Source organism: Hyaena hyaena, unplaced genomic scaffold, assembly GCF_003009895.1.
Source record: "Hyaena hyaena isolate Hyena2069 unplaced genomic scaffold, ASM300989v1 scaffold_386, whole genome shotgun sequence".
Lineage (NCBI taxonomy): Eukaryota > Metazoa > Chordata > Mammalia > Carnivora > Hyaenidae > Hyaena > Hyaena hyaena.
In genome coordinates, this window is record NW_024081020.1 from 1,457,023 (window position 1) to 1,469,902 (window position 12,880).

Here is a 12,880-nt window from a genome sequence, read left to right on the forward strand (position 1 = left end):
AAGCAAAAGCAGTGTAGGCTTGTGTTATGATGGGTGTCTTTATAGTATAGATAGACCAGGGCTTGAGCAAGGCTACTTTCACTGGGAAGGGAAGGTTCTTGGAAAGATGCTTAGAGGAGTTTAGTTCCCTAGAAAGCAGGTGCCTGCTGAGTGCGCCCGGCACCTTGCTAGGTACTGGGGGCGGAGGGAGGCAATAGATCTAAATTTAGCGTGATCTCTGCCCTAAAGTTTCATGACAAACTGTGAGTTGAGTGTAAATGGTAGGTGTCAGGACAATTGAATGGAGTCTGGAGGATGAAGTGTCTGGCAGGACATGAAGGGAGTAGGAGGGAAGGGGCCCAGGCATAGGAGAAAGGGGACCATGGGCCTTAGCGATGCAGAGGCCGGGTCTTGGCAAGGGAGGGCGGGCAGGCCCGCTGAGCAAGGCTGGGTGGGGCAGACTCCCACCCAAGGCCAGGGCGGGAGAAGCAGATGGAAGAGGGAATTTTGGGGGTGGGGAGGATGCTTTCATGAACTTGAATGGTATCTGATTGTTAAATTAATGCATTTCACGGGTTTTGACACTTTCTTCATAAAAATTACAACTTTTAATTTCATGGCCTTTGTTTCCTCACTAAACTTAATACCATAAAGTTTTTGATTAAGGAAAAAGCTTTTTTTTGGTCATTACATTTGAAAACATTTTCCTGCACCTGTGCTTTTATTTATTATTTATATTTTTTTATTTTTATTTATTTATTTATTTATTTTTTTAAATTTTTTAAAAATATTTTTTATTTATTTCTAGGAGAGAGAGAGAGACAGCGTGAGCAGGGGAGGGTCAGAGAGAGAGGGAGATACAGACTCTGAAATTGGCTCCAGGCTCTGAGCTGGCAATCAGCACAGAGCCCGACGCGGGGCTTGAACCCACGAACCGTGAGATCATGACCTAAGCGAAAGTCGGACGCTTAACCGACTAAGCCACCCAGGCGCCCCTATTATTTATATTTTTTTAAATGTTTGTTTATTTTTGAAAGAGAGTGAGCGGGAGCAGGAGAGGGGCAGAGAGAGAGAGGGAGACACAGAATCTGAAGCAGCTCCAGGCCCTGAGCTGTCAGCACAGAGCCCATCGCAAGGCTCGAACTCATGAGTTGAGCCCAACTCGGACACCTGAGCCACCCAGGCACCTGGCACCTGTGCTTTTAGAAAATGAAATAAATGCTGTAGAGAATATGTAGCACTTGGCTTATAGTGGAGGTTCTTTAATTCTTGCACCGGTGAGAGTACCTCTGCTTAGCCCTTTCCCGCCTCACTTACTGGAGAGGAGCGCCAGCGGGGGGGTGACCCTATGGAATCTGGAATGAAAGTTTGTTGGTTGATTTGCCTTTTTTTAAAAAAATTTTTTTGAATGTTTATTTACTTTTGAGAGAGAGATAGAGACAGTGCAATTTGGGGAGGGGCAGAGAGAGAGGGGGACACAGAATCCAAAGTAGGCTCCAGGCTCTGAGCTGTCAGCACAGAGCCTGATGTGGGGCTCGAATTCACAAACCGTGACATCATGACCTGAGCCAAAGTCAGATGCCCAACTGACTGAGCCACCCAGGCGCCTCTTTGATTTGCTTTTAACTGAAGTGATGTGTTGAGAGCCTTGGCACCTACTTTCACCAGTTAGTAAATTGACTTGGTAGCAGTTGCTGCTGATGCTGTTTTTGGTATATGTACCCCATAATGTAAATGTGTCTCCCCAATATTACATGTTGACAGTATTGTTTTACAGTTATAATATCCCTGTGTGCATGTATTAATTTAGTAATAATAGGAAAGTTTTTACATTCTTGTAGTATTTCCCTGTCTCCAAAGTGTGTATGTGTTGGACTGTGTACATATAAGACTGTTAGTTGCAAATAGAAGTAATTTGAGTATAATGTTTCATATTGAGGTGTTTTCTGTTTTAAGATCTCTCTGAGAAAGAAAACATTTACTTTTCCAGTTCTGGTAAATTCTTGTAGTTCCTACATATGAGTGTGATGTGCTTCCTAAGAAAGTTATTCCTGAGTCTTCCCTTTCTGCCATGGCAGAATGACAGGGACCAGATTTACTGTCCACCAGGACCTGGTGCAGAATTGATGCGGGCACCAGAAAGCTCAATAATTGGGATTAATAAATACTTTAGGGGCACTTGGCTGGTTCAGTTGGTGAGGCATGCAACTCTTGATCTCAGGGTTGTGAGTTTGAGCCCCATGTTGGATGTAGAGATTACTTAAAAATAAAACTTTTAAAAAAATAAAGAGTTTAATACAGTGCTTTTAGAAAATCACATTTGGTGCAAATAGATGTGTAATGGAAAAAATCAAATTTTAAATATAGATACGGTCAAAATTAATGATTTTTCCTTTTGTTCAGTTCAGCACTGTGGTATGGTTCAGTTTAGCACTGTCACTGGTATTATCTTTATTTAAAATTTTAATATTTTTTTCTTGTGGCTTTTTTCATTAATTTTGATTTTTACCTCTAATACTGAGTTTTTTGGCACTCCTTTAAAATTTACTTGAGGCACGTGGCTTATTCACCTCACCCTAGTCCCAAACCTTACTCTTAAAACAACTTGAAAACCAGACAAAATGTATGAAACAACAGTTTCAGACATTGGCCAGCAGATAGGTTAGGACTGTGTTCCCTAAAATAAGGGAAATGAGCCCTACGATTATTCCAGCTTATTCTCTAGAGCAGGGTCCATGAAATTTTTCTGTAAAGGGCCAGATAGTAAATATTTTAGGCTATTCAGACCATGTGGTCTCTGTCACAACTACGTACTCAACTCTGTCTGCTTTCATACTAAGTATGTGAATAAATGGGTATGGATGTGTTCCAATAAAACTTTATTTATAAAAACTCGTAGTAGGTTAGATTTGGCCCCCAGATGAATCCTGGTCTCCAGACAGTTTCCACACTGCAAGGCAGGAGAGAGAAGCCAGAGCCCACTGGCCTCTCTGAAGTGACAGACACTCAGCATTTGGGAGAACAAATCAGCTAGAGTGTGGGGAGCAAAGTATATAGGAGAGGAAGGGAGCTACTTAGAGAACTCCAGAGATCTGCAGAAGGACACCCCCCTCCCACCCCCAGAGATTTTGGTTGAGTACTGACCAGCACATACAGGAGAGGAAACACAGAGTCAGGAAAAGAACCACCAGAAAGGAATAGACTGAACAATTTGTGGATATCACACAGGGCTGAGACAGTTTGTGTTCCCACCACCTAGGTTAGTATCAGATCCTTGTAAGGCTTGTTTTTTAATTTTTGTTAGGGTGGATTCAGAGCAGCTTTTCCATTTAGGGCATCAGGTAGATTCCCTTCACCTTGGTAGTGGTGCTGGATTAGCTCTAGACTATAAGCACCATTGTAGACCTGCCCTAACTGGTTCCAAATAACATTTCCCGGAACAGGCTCTGCTGTATTTAAAAAGACATAATAGAGGTGCCTGGCTGGCTCATTTGGTTGAACGCCTCACTCTTGATTTCAGCTTGGGTCATGATCCCAGGGTCGTGGGATTGAGCTCCCCACTGGGCTCCCGTGCTGGGCATGGAGCCTGCTTAAGAGTCTCTCAGGGCACCTGGGTGGCTCAGTCGGTTGAGCATCTGACTCTTGATTTTGGCTTAGGTTGTGGCCTCATGATTGTGAGATCGAGCTGTGCACTGGGTTCTGTGCTAAGCATGGAGCTTGCTTGGGATTCTCTCTCTTCCTCTCTTTCAGCCTCTTCCCTTGCTTTCACTCTCTCTCAAAATACATACATACATACGTAAATATTCTGTTTCCTGCCTCATTCCTCTGCTCATGTTCTTTCTCTTTCTCTTAAAAAAAAAAAAAAAGATGTAATAAAATCTTGGGGCACCTGGGTGGCTCAGTTGATTAAGCATCCAACTCCTGATATAAGGTCTTGAGCTAAGATCTTGATCTCAAGATTGTGAATTCAAACCCCATGTTGGGCTCCATACCCAGTGTGGAGCCTACTTTAAAAGAAAAAANGCCTCTTCCCTTGCTTTCACTCTCTCTCAAAATACATACATACATACGTAAATATTCTGTTTCCTGCCTCATTCCTCTGCTCATGTTCTTTCTCTCAAGATTGTGAATTCAAACCCCATGTTGGGCTCCATACCCAGTGTGGAGCCTACTTTAAAAGAAAAAAAAAAAAAAAAAGGATGTAATAAATTCTAGTTCCCAAGTGTAAAAAAATTCAGTGTCCAACGTAAAATAAAATTACCAGGCAGGGTGCATGGGTGGCTCAGTTGCTTAAGTGTTGGACTCTGATTCAGGTCATGATCTCATAGCTTGTGAGTTTGAGCCCTGTATGAGGCTCTGTGCTGACAGCTCGGAGCCTGGAGCCTGCTTTGGATTCTGTGTCTCCCTCTCTCCCTCTCCCTCTCCCCTGCTTGTGCTCTCTCTTTCAAAAATAAATAAATAAAACATTTTAAAAAAATTTAAAAACTTAAAAAAATTACCAGGCATGCAAAGAAGCAAGAAAATATGATATTAACAAGGAGAAAAATCAATCAGTAGAAACAGACCCAAAAATAATAGAAATGATGGAATTAGCAGACAAGGACATTAAAATAACTGTTATAAATAAGTTACACATATTCAGAAATGTAGAGGAAAATGGGCATAGTGAGCAAAATGCAGATTTTTTTAAAAGATTGAAATAAAACTTCTGGGTGAAAAGGACAATATCAAGTGAAAAATGCAGTAGAGAGGTTAACAGCAGGTTGGCACTACAGAAAGCTCAGTAAACTTCAAGACTTAGCAGTAGAAACAGTCCAAAATACAGCAGAAAGAATAGAGAAAGATGAAGAGAATAACAGCATTTAGGGACCTACGAAACAAAGTCACCTGTTCCAAGTTATGTGTAACTGGAGTTCCAGAAAGGCAGGGAATGGAAACAACATTTGAAGAAATAATGGCTGGAAAAAAAATTAAAAATATGATGAAAACTACAAACCACAAAGCTCAAAAATCCCCAGATCCCAAATAGAGTAAACAAAGAAAATCATACTAACATACTGCAACATCCAGTTCCTAAAAAACCAGTGATAAAGGGAAAAAGAAAAACGACCCCAAAACTTAAAAAGCAGTGAGAAGAAAAGACATTACAGAGGAGCGAAGATAGAAATGGCAGCTGGCTTCTGATCTGGCTTGTGCTAGCCGGAAGACAACAGAATGACATGTTTAAAGTACCAAAAGAAAAACCTGTTAGTTTAGAATTCTGTGCCCAGAGAAAATAGCATTCAGAAATAAAAGCGAAATCAAAATTTCTAGGCCAAGAAAAGCTGACAGAATTTATTGCCAGCAGAACTGCTTGCACTACAAGAAAAAAATTTTTTTTTACTGTTTATTTTTGAGAAAGGGAGTGCAAGTGGGGGAGGGGCAGAGAGGAAAGAGGAGAGAGGGTCTGAAGCAGGCTCTGTGCTGACGGCAGCGAGCCCCATGTGGGGCCTAACCACCTGAACTGTGAGATCATGACTGAGCCAAAGTAGCTGACGCTCAACTGACTGAGCCACCCAGGCAGGCCTACACTACAAGAAACTTTTAAAGGAAGTTCATTCAGGGAGACAGAGATGACACCAGATGGAAATTTTTACATAGAGGAATGAAAAAGAACCAGAAATGGTCAATAGATGGATAAATATTCTCACTTCTAATTGCCTTTTTTTTTTTAACTGGCTATTTAGGGGCACCTGGGTAGCTTAGTTGGTTAAGTATCAAACTCTTGATTTCAACTCTGGTCATGATCTCACAGTTTCAAGTGTTTGAGCCCTACATCAGGCTCAGCACTGACGTGGAGACTGCTTGGGATTCTCCCCACCCCCCCCCCACCCCCACCTTCCTGGCCTGCTTTCTCTTTCTCTCTCAAAATAAACAAACTTAAAAAAATAATAATAAAATAAAGATAGGCTGTTTTTAAAAAAATTTTTTTAATGTTTTATTTCTGAGTGAGAGAGAGAGCGAGCATGAGCAGGGAAGGGTCAGAGAGAGGGAGTTACAGAATCTGAAACAGGCTCCAGCCTCTGAGCTGTCAGCACAGAGCCCAACGTGGGGCTCGAACCCACCAACCAGGAGATCATGACCTGAGCTGAAGTCGGACGCTTAACCAACTGAACCACCCAGGCACCCCAAGATAGGCTCTTTAAAACAAAAATAACAGTGTATTTTGGGACTTACAATACTTGCAGAGGTAAATAAATGAAAACAGCACAAAGGAAGGGGGGAGAGAAATGGAAATACGGTGTTAACTATATGCTTAAAGTGGTATAATAGTATTTGCAGGTAAACTGTTGTAAGTTAAAAGTGACTGTCATATCCAGGAAAATCTGTCATCGGTGGGAAAGAACGGAAACACTAATGCTACTATCAGGGATATAAAAGAGGGTATCACTACACATCCTACAGACATTGAAAGGGTAATAAGGGTAAAATTGTGAATTACTTTTTATGCCAGTAAATTTGACAAAATGAAAACATTCCTTGAAAAATACAAACCACCAAAGCTCACTCAAGAAGAAATATATAACCTTCATAACTGTATCTATTATAGAAATTGAATTTGTAATTAAACTCTTTACCTCAAAGAACACTCCAGACCCAAATGACTTCACTGGTAAATTGTATTAAACACTTAAAGAAGTAGGAATACTAATTAGACAAAAACTTTTTTAGAAAATTGAGGAGGAGGAAATGCTTCCTACCTTATTCTATGAGGCCAGCACTACTCTGAAAGCAAAACTAGACAAAGACATTGTAATAAAGGAAAACCAACAAATGTATCTGTTGTATGTGCATGTCTTCCATGAACTTTAGCAAATATAATCCATGTAGAAACATAAAAAGGATATTACATAACAATCAGGTTTGTCTCAGAAAGGAAAATCGGTTTAACACTGGAAAATCAATCAGTATAATCCACATCAGAATAGATCACAAAAGGAAAATGAAAGTGAAGCACAGATAGAAATAAGGGGGACGCAAAGGGAAGGCAGGAGACACGGCGGAGGTAGCGAAGTCTGACGTACGTGTGATTGGGTTCTGGAAGTAGAGGAGAGGGACAGTGCGGAACAGTTTGAGAAGATAATGGTTGACAATTTTCCAGAAAGTTGAAACAATCCAAACCACAGTTTTAAGATGTTCAACAAATGATGGGCAGGAAACCCTGAGTAAGAAGAAATGCACAGCCAGGCACAGGGAAGTGAAGCACACGGCAGCCCACAAAGGAACAGCAGGCAGGCAGCTTCCGAACGCCAGCAACGAGAGCCAGAGAGCACCAGGAGTAACACCTTCACTCCACGAAAGGAAAGGGGTCTCTGTCCAACAAAAATGAGTGTTAATGTAAAACGTTAATAATGACGAAAATATATGCACGTGTAAACACAACAGCAGGACATAACTTGGCAGTATGATGAGTGGAATTAGTGTTTTAAAGTCTTTGCTGTCCAAGAGAAGAGGAAAGATAATAGCAGTGGCCTTTGAGAAGAGCCTGCATATTGTATTTCTAAAGTAATCATTAGAAGAATAAAACTCAGAACATGTGATTTCTAGATTACTAGGATGCGGGAGTTAGAATCCAAAAGAAGGCAAATTGCCCCTGGTAGGTTAGGTTAGGTTGGGATTCGAAGAAGAAAACAAGCCTCTGGAACAGTAGGAGAATTAAATTTACCCAGGTGTATGTGATGGCTTCCAATGTAAACAGTAAAAATTTCCATTTCGAAGACAAAGACAAGATTTTTTTTAAATAAGATTTTTAAAAATTCCAGCTATGCTGTTTACAAGACATTCATCTATAAGGATTAAGAAATGTTGAAAGTTAAGTAATAAAAAACTAAACTATGCAAACACCAAAAACAAGATTGTATAGTGTCAGATGACATACACTTTTAAGACAAAAAGCAGGACTAGAGAATAATAGTCAGTAATAAATGTCATTTCACATTAAACACTAGTTCTTATAACAAAATAAGTAGCTTATTTTAAACAAATCTATTTCTATTTCTTGCTCACACAAAGGCCAGTATAGGTACTCCTAGGGGGCAGATTGCTTTCCGCATGTTCTGGTTCTTTGGGGAAGAGAGACTCTCTTTGAGTCCCAGAGGAGGAAGAAAAGACTTCATTAATTTTGACTTTGTATATTCACAGGGATGAACCACCTCTGCCCAGGGACTAGGACGCTCGACAGACTCCCGTCCCCCTGTGCCTGGGGGCTGGTGGACTGAGATTGGGGAGTTAATTAAACCTGATGAGAAACCGTAGTCCAGTAACCATTGGAAAAATGAACAAATACTTGGTGGCAAAACTAAATTTGCATTGCTGCCATTGTCAGATGTAAAATTTCATGAATTGTTTATTCAAAATATTAAATTCTATGTAACAAAGAATTCTTAGTAAAGCACTACACAGCCATTCAGTTAGCAAGAATTAAGAAGTCTAACAAGTCTTGTTGAAGAAGTTAAGCACCAAAAACTCTCTCATACCCTTCTGGAGGGAGCATAAATTGTTATAACCGCTTTGAGAAATAGTTTGGCTTCCTTTAGCAAAGTTGAATATACGCTTACGGAATAACCTAGCAGTCACATTTCTAGGTACGTACACCAGAGAAATACTTGCTCAAGTGCTTAAGATAGCTGCACCAGAAAGATCTGTGTAGTGTGTTTTTTTTTAAATTAAGTTTTTATTTATTTATTTATTTATTTTGAGCATGAGAGAGTGTGAGTGGGAGAGAGAGAATCCCAGGCAGCCTCTGTGCTGTCAGCTCAGAGCCTGACTAGAGGCTCGAACCCATGAGATCATGACCTGAGTCTAAAACCAAGAGTTGGACGCTTACCTGACTGAGGCACCCAGGAGCCCCAGGTCTCAGTGGTGTGTCTTTGCTCCTAAGCAGAAACTACCCGGGGGACCGGGGATGGATGAATGGATTAGGGTCTGTTTACACGATGGAACACTACAAAGCAATGAAAATAAATGGGGGTGGAGCAACAAAAAAGAGCAAGACAAAGGAATCAAACTATGATTCTGTTTACTTAAAATTCAAAAGTTGGCAAAAGAAAGCTCTATCAGAACCACGTACCTAGGAGATGAATCTAAAGTGAGGAAATGGTCACCGTAAGTCAGGGCAGCGGGAAGAAAGGGTTTGGGGTCAGAGTCGCCTCCTCCCCTTTTCGTGGTGTCTCAGCAGTGCTCTGCTCCTTGGCCTCCGTGGTAGCTGCACTAGTGTTTATGTACTGAGCACACATGTTTCCTGTCCTTTTTATATGTAATACTTTGTGATAAAAGTTATTTTAAAATAAAAATAGTCTGAAGATACCCTGACTTTGTAATTTGTGTCCCACTCGAAAAATGTAGAAAATCCAAAGCATGTGTTTATAAAGGATGGTTAAAATGTTTTATTTAAACCTTTCTTGATCTTTTTTTTTTTAATTTAAATTCTTGAAATTCTAGTTTTAAAAGTTTTAAAAATGTTCCTGGTGTGAGATGACCAAGTATTGTTCTTATTCCTCAGGTAAGAGGCTCCACTACGTTCTTTGAAGAAGGGTAAGACTGACGCTGCTTTGCTGCCTTCTCTGTTGACATCTCTTCCTGCCTGATCGGGCCTTGGTGTATCTTCTCACAGCATATGACACACGGGTATGTTAACTCATATAGATTTCTTTTTGCGGCTAGAACTTGTTTGCTTTTCGTAAAAGTAAAGTCATAAAAAACATCCTGAGAGGCGCCTGGGTGACTTAGTCGGTTAAGCGTCCGACTTTCACTTAGGTCATGATCTCGCGGTTCGTGGGTTCGAGCCCCGTGTCGGGCTGTGTGCTGTCAGCTCAGAGCCTGGAGCCTGTTTCAGTCTGTGACTCCCTCTCTCTCTGACCGTCCCCTGCTCACGCTGTCTCTCTCTCTCTCTCTCTCTCTCTCTCCTAGAAATAAATTAAAAAAAAATTTTTTTTAAATTAAAAAAAAAAACCCATCCTGAATGTACTCATTTTGGGTTTTAGTAATTTCACTTTGTAACACATGTATTTGAGTATCTTCTGCACACATAGCACCATATTTTGGTGTGTGTCAAACCTTCATTTTATTTTTCATTTTTTTAAAGCAGCATTAAACTTTGAAAATAATCGACATTATGTTTGACGGCCCAGCACTGATGCATGTGTTTGAAGCCAAGGGTGATTATAGGAATTTCTGCCCCGTGGACCTGCCCTCTGGAAGCTCCGAGGCCTGGCTCTCCGAGCAAGACGCCGCTGCACTGAAGGGGCCCCGTGGGCACCTGCTGAGGATTGCGGGGTTTTTTTTTCCTTTAAGATTTTATTTTTAAGTAATCTCTGCAGCTAATGTGGGGCTCGAACTCAACCCATAGATCAAGAGTCACATGCTCCTCTGACTGAGGCAGCCAGGCGCTCCAGGATTGCAGGTTTTGGTGCATGAACTGTTTGCTCCTTAACCATCTTTCTCTCGGAGTTTGAAAGGAAACAAAATACCCTGTTTTAGTCTCTAATTTGTGATTGAGTGGCACATTATACTTGAAATTAAGAACTCTTTACTATGTTAGAACAATAAATTGAAGATAAAAATGGGTTTGAAATGCTTGCATCCATAGTGAGATTTATATATAGTTATTTTTGATAAATTCTCAAGTATCAGGAAAACTGCAGTTTTAAAAATTACTCATTATCCCAGGACCATTCCAGCTTCCCCGGTTGTGTCTGATGGAAACTGCCCCTCGTTCAGTCTTTGGTTACCCTAAGGGGCAGGTCCGTAGGAAGACGGGAGTAAATGCCGGCTTCTCTCTGTCCGAGCTCACTAGCCAGATGGCTCGTAGCCCAAAGCCACCGGTGGCTGTTTCAGGTTGTGTTAGCAACTCATGAATTTAAACCTGGCACATTTCAGCCCCTCGCGGTTGGGATTCTTACAGATGCCAACACGGAGCCGCTCGTGGCCGGTGGAGCCTCCTTAAGCGGGCTCCTTGTCCTTTGATGTCACCCGCACCCTCCCTTCCCTGCCTCCTGGTATGACCCGCACCCTCCCTTCCCTGCCTCCTGGTGTGATAAAGTGCTCGCATCTGCTCCAGACTTCTTTGCCCCGGGCCTGGCGTTGGCTCTTGTCCGCGTAGCTCTGGTTCCCTCTTGTAGAAACTGGCGTCTTGAGACCACTGTCTGGGCACTGGGGCCACTCGCTGCTAGGCCTTTTGTGTGGACACACAGACAAATACGCGTTTTACAGGAAAATATCAGGAGTTCATACTGATGTTTGTTTCACATTTAGTAGTATTTGGTTTTTACTTCTTTGAGTTTACATTGGTATCACTTTTCTCTAATGCTGCAAACCTTGGTTCCCAGCAACGTTAGCATCGTTATTTATTTGTTTTATCCTATAAAATATATGTGATCATTTTAAAATAACAATACCAACGTGTTAGCAACAATATAATTACTGAAAACAGTTTAGGATTTTCCACAGCTTTTTGTCCTTAGAGTATATATTCCTGGGGGGCTGTTTGCCGAATTAAGTTTTGAAGTCACTTGAACCAGTTCTTCAGTTTGCCAGCCACCTGTTTACCAGTTATGTTCCTTTTTATTTGAATTTTAAGGAATAGCTTCTTTTAAAATTTTGTTGAGGGTTTATAAAACATCTTCATGTTTCCAAATCAAAATTAAATATTTTTAGAAATCAAGCTTCTGTTACTGATCTTTATACACTGTTTCTTCCTGCACACCTGTTTTTACTGTGTGTGTGTGTGTGTGTGTGTGTGTGTACACAACCCTCTTTCTCAGACACTGATGACGTGCAGCTTCTCTGCATCTTCTTTTCTGTTTTTGTTTTTAACTGAACACCCTGTCACGAGGCTCACACCACAGCAGTGTACAGGGATTCACCTCATTCCCTTTTGTGCCCAGTGGCATAGCATTCCGTTATGTGGTGTGTGGTGTGTGATAGAAAACATCTGACTTCTAAAAATATGTTGGCTTTAGTTCATATATGTTTCTTCTGCGTATAAATGTCTTCAGTTTTGTCCTTATCTGATGGCCGATTAGTGATTTGGGGACCTTGCAAGCACATTGCTTGTCAGTGCCTGATTTTCCTTATGTGTAAAAATATGTGAAGTTTGGACTAGAAGCTCAAGATGAGTTATGTTAGCTGGAAGACTGCAGGTAAGAAAACCGAACCGGACAACGTCTCCATGACAGCAGAATGTACACCCTGGGCCCGGCCGGCTCAGGTGCCGGAGGGTGTGGCTCTGATTGTGGGGTTGAGCCCCACGTTGGGTGTGGAGATTAGGTAAGAAAATAAAATAGAATCTTAAAAAAAAAAAAAAAAAGAACGTCTTCCTTGTACCCACAGAGGTGGTGGTGACCGGGGAGGCAGATCAGGAGTGCTGAGGCGTCAGGGATGAGGACGGTTCCGATGGGGCGGCTGGGGGGGGCGGCTGGGGGGGGCGGCGGCACACTCCTCGGGGCGGGACAGGCAGCTGCGGCGCAGGCAGAGACAAGTCAGACAGGAATGGGAAGCGCTGAGGATGACAAATGCCATGTTGGCTGCACGGATCACGAGGGGCCTGTGTAACGTGACAAGCAGCGAGGTGGCCCGGGAGCCCAGAAAGCAAGGTGCTGTGGTGCCCAGGGAGGCTCCTGGTGCGCCTGTGCTGGCTGCGGCCGGCGCGGGGTGCCATGCCCGGCACGGGCGCGTGGAGGGTCGAGGCGTCGCAGCGGCGCCCCAGCGGCTCCCGCCTTCACCCCATTACTGGGCATGGGGGTCTGCTAGCGGGGTTGGGAAGGGCGCTGAGATATGGGCCAGCACTCTGTGAAATCTCTTGCTTTATTCTAAAAGTTAAATACTGTAACCCGCTCCACGTGGCCATGTTTTATGTTTTTCA

The 12,880-nt window shown here is 42.2% G+C and overlaps 1 protein-coding gene across 7 annotated transcripts in view; it reads left to right on the forward strand.

Annotated features, from left to right (window-relative positions):
• The window catches only part of TRAF3 (TNF receptor associated factor 3), a 110,531-nt gene that overhangs the window by 52,280 nt on the left and 45,371 nt on the right, over positions 1–12,880 (forward strand). For all 7 annotated transcript variants that reach the window (XM_039251175.1, XM_039251177.1, XM_039251174.1 and 4 more), the window contains one exon: positions 9,521–9,645. The gene's annotated coding sequence lies outside the window, so the exon portion shown is untranslated. The remainder of the gene's footprint in view (positions 1–9,520; positions 9,646–12,880) is intronic.